The sequence below is a fragment of the Marmota marmota genome, unplaced genomic scaffold, assembly GCF_001458135.2.
Source record: "Marmota marmota marmota unplaced genomic scaffold, marMar, whole genome shotgun sequence".
NCBI classification, from domain to species: Eukaryota; Metazoa; Chordata; class Mammalia; order Rodentia; family Sciuridae; genus Marmota; species Marmota marmota.
Window position 1 is genome coordinate 1 of NW_026008147.1, and position 3,758 is coordinate 3,758.

A 3,758-nucleotide genomic window follows, 5' to 3' on the forward strand; every position below is an offset into this window, starting at 1 on the left:
GAGCCACATCCCCAGCCCTATCTGAAATATTATATTCAAGTAATATACTAACATTATCAAGTAATAATGATTTTGGATTTGGGAATATAAGTAGCCCTTATAGACAATAAATGAAATATAACCAGGCCATTAAAAACATGCATGATAAATGAAAAACCAGCACCTTCTCAAAAATAACTGTTCTTCTCACTTACTATAAACTAAAAGTTTCTCCAAGAATAAGTTATGGATAATTTACTATGATTTCTTTGTTTTCTGTTGTTACTGTTCACTTTTTGAAACAGTCTACTATCTATTTTATCACCACAATTTTTTAAATTATCATATGCCCTGGTGACTAGCACAGTTCCTAGTATAGAAAAGACCAATAAATATTTATTCTCCAAGTATGCAACCATCAGCATGTATTACTGCATATATTTTTGTGTCATAATAAAAAACTGGAAAGTTACAACACTTGAACTGCTACAAAAAGAGGTATCAAAATCTCTTTGTTAGTGTGTGAAATCAAAAAACCTGGTATCAACATTACAGCCCCCAAAGCCCATAGTATGACACAGCTGATGTTTGTCAAATGAAAATCCAAGAGATTTTTCTTTTTCTGTGCATGGCAGACAAGCACTCTACCTCTGATCAACATCCCCAGCCCTGAAATTTTTCATTATGATTAAAATAAAAACATCATCTGATATGCACATTCTAACACACAACAAGGGGGGAAGAATGGAAGTACTTTGGATTAGACAAAGGAGAATGAAGGAAGATAGGGGAATGGGAATAGGAAAAACAGTAGAATGAATTGGACATTACTTTCCTATGTTCATATATGAATATATGACCAGTATAACTCCACATCATTTATAACCGTAAGAATGGGAACTTATACTCCATTTATGTATAATATGTCAAAATACATTCTACTCTTATAATATATAACTAAAAAGAACAAATAAAACCATTTAAAAAAATAAAAAAGATGAAGGCATTATGAAATGGGCACACTGTCTTTCTGTGTGCTATGGCTACAAAGGGAATTCATGACCCAACAGCATACACATACTTACAAACACTTGCCCCTCCTTCCCCAGCCTTTTTATTTTGAGACAAAGTTCCACTAAGTTATCTAGGCTGGCCTCAAGTTTGTGATTGCCCTGCCTCAGTCTCCCAAGTCAAAGGTATTTAGGGTTGGTGACTTTTTTTGGGGGGTGAGGTGTGTGGGGTAACCAGGGACTGAATCCAGGGGGGCGCTTAACCACTAAGCCACATCACCAGTCTTTTTTATTTTTTAATTTTGAGACAGAACCTCATTAAGTTGCTGAGACTGGCTTTGAGCTTGTGATCCTCCTGCCTCAGGCTCTAAAGCTGCCACACCCAGCTAGGGTTGATGATTTTTGACAACTTCTAAAAAAACTTGCTAGGATTGTGGCTCAGTGGTAGAGCGCTCAAGCACTCCCCTAGCATGGGCGAGACCGGGTTCGATCCTCAGCACCACATAAAAATAAAGGCATTGTGTTGTGTCTATCTATACCTAAAAAATAAATATAAAATAAATAAATAAATAAATAAACTTCAAACTTACATTTCATCTTCTGATTTTTTTTTAATAATAAATCACTACAAGTTAACTATCAGCACATCTCATATTTAAAGTCAAAGAAGAGCTGGGGTTGTGGCTCAGGGGTAGAGTGCTTGCCTAGCACATGAGAGGCACTGGGTTTGATCCTTAGCATGACATAAAAATAATAAACGAGTAAAATAAAGGTATTGTGTCCATCTACAACTAAAAAACAAAATTTAAAGTCAATATAAATTCAGGTATATGTTGATATTTTTATTGATTATGATCAAAGTACTTTGAATATTCTAATATAGTATCCATTGAGCAAATTTTTATTCAATATGAAAGCAAGCTTATAATAAACCATCACAAAAACTCCTCATACCTGGTGTATAAGTAAAACGTTGAGACTGGCTTTTTTTCCTCTTGCCATTGCAAAGATAAAAGTGCACCTGCACTGCAGCTGTAACTGCTGGGTTATGATACGGAGGAACTTCAAGGACAATGTGAGCCTAAGAAGCATGAAAAGAAAGATTGTGTTACACTCAGAACTAAAAACGTAATGCACCTGCTAAATTCAGAGTAATTTATGAGTCTTAAACACAAGGTTCTACCATCATACAAAATTATACACGTCAATCAGTCATATAAGTAATCTGGAGATTTACTACATGGATACTTCAGTTTTGATAAAGACAAACCCTTTAATCATTAAAGGAGAAACTCCTACCCCGCAATTTTAAAAAAATTCTTTTACTTTATTTTTTTTTAACATTTTGTTGTTTTGGTTGTAGTCGGACACAATACCTTTATTTTATTTTTTTGTGGTGCTGAGGATCGAACCCAGCGCCCTGCAGGTGCCAGGCAAGCGCTCTACCACTGAGCCACAACCCCAGGTCGCTATTTATTTATTTGAGATGAGGACTTGTCATGGTGCCCAGGCTATCTCAAATTCGTGAGCTAAGGTGATTCTCCTGCCTCTGCCTCCCACATAGGTGGAACCACAAACATTTACCACCATAACAGGCTGAGAAACTGCTTTTTAATCATCCAACTTCTAGTAGAATAAAAACAATGCATCACATACTATGCAGTGACATACCTTATTCTATCAAATATTAAAGGTTATTTTATGTACACAAAGATTGAATTTATATACACAAAGATTGAATTTATATACACAAAGATTGAATTTCTTACCCCTTGACATTTTTCCCTGATTATTTTCCCTTCTACCTCCCACTGAGGTCGTCCATCTGTTGAAAGAAACAATTTCAGTTAAAAGCAATTTAAGTCAGAAAGTATACTAACAAAATTTTATGTATGTAGTATTACAAATTTATGGCAAAAGGAATCTTTTCCTTACTGACTTCTAATATGAAAAGAAAGCATAATTGTGGGGAAAAAATGGGGAGAAAGAATTCATTCTATCCATCAAGTGAATGAAAGTCCTCAGAGTGAACTCACAAAGCAGTGGCAAACTTTCGCTCATATACCTCAAATGATGGAAAGGAAATTCATTCCCTTACCAGATAACCCACTCCATCTTTGGAAAATAATGGCTGTTCTGTCACAGATAGTGGGAAAAGATGTGGTACACTTCCCTAACTCACTTCAATATTTAGATTATATAAATGAAAAACTAACCCAGCAGAAAAAAATGGGCAATGACAAGAATAGGTATTGCACAAAAAGTCAACATGAATTGTCAATAAAACTCTTAATAGACATCAGGAAATTTCATACCAAAGTTCAGAATACCATTTTACTACATTAAAAAAAATTTAATTCACCAGGTGATAAGGACCAGAACATTCATAACAACACTGAAAGCTACTGCTGGCAGTGCTAAAACATGAACACAGTTCAAATACCCACTAAGAAAAGGGATAATAAACTTTAATATATTCAACAGTAAAAACTATATATTAGTGAATGTGAAAAAATTCTAGTTACATTGATGGATGTAGATCAATCTTATTGTTGACCTCTGAAATAAACAATTCCCAGAAAAATATATGTACTATTATGGAATCCCAAAATAGGGAAATAAAATAAAACTGTAGAGGAAAAAGCAAGCATCAATTCAGGCAAAGGATCCACTCAGACAGTCTGGCAAGAACCCTCCAACAGCAATTTATATATTATATATAAATATATATTTGGTACCAGGGATTGAACACAGGGGTGCTTAACTACT

General features: G+C 34.6%; 1 long non-coding RNA gene across 1 annotated transcript; it reads right to left on the reverse strand.

Moving 5' to 3' along the window:
* Nucleotides 1-1,981: 1,981 nt before the first annotated feature.
* LOC125614840 lies at nucleotides 1,982-2,962 on the reverse strand. The gene is made up of 2 exons (XR_007345395.1): nucleotides 2,759-2,962; nucleotides 1,982-2,070 (listed from the first exon to the last, which is right to left on the reverse strand). It is a non-coding gene; the product is annotated as an uncharacterized LOC125614840 (long non-coding RNA).
* Between the last annotated feature and the right edge of the window lie 796 nt (nucleotides 2,963-3,758).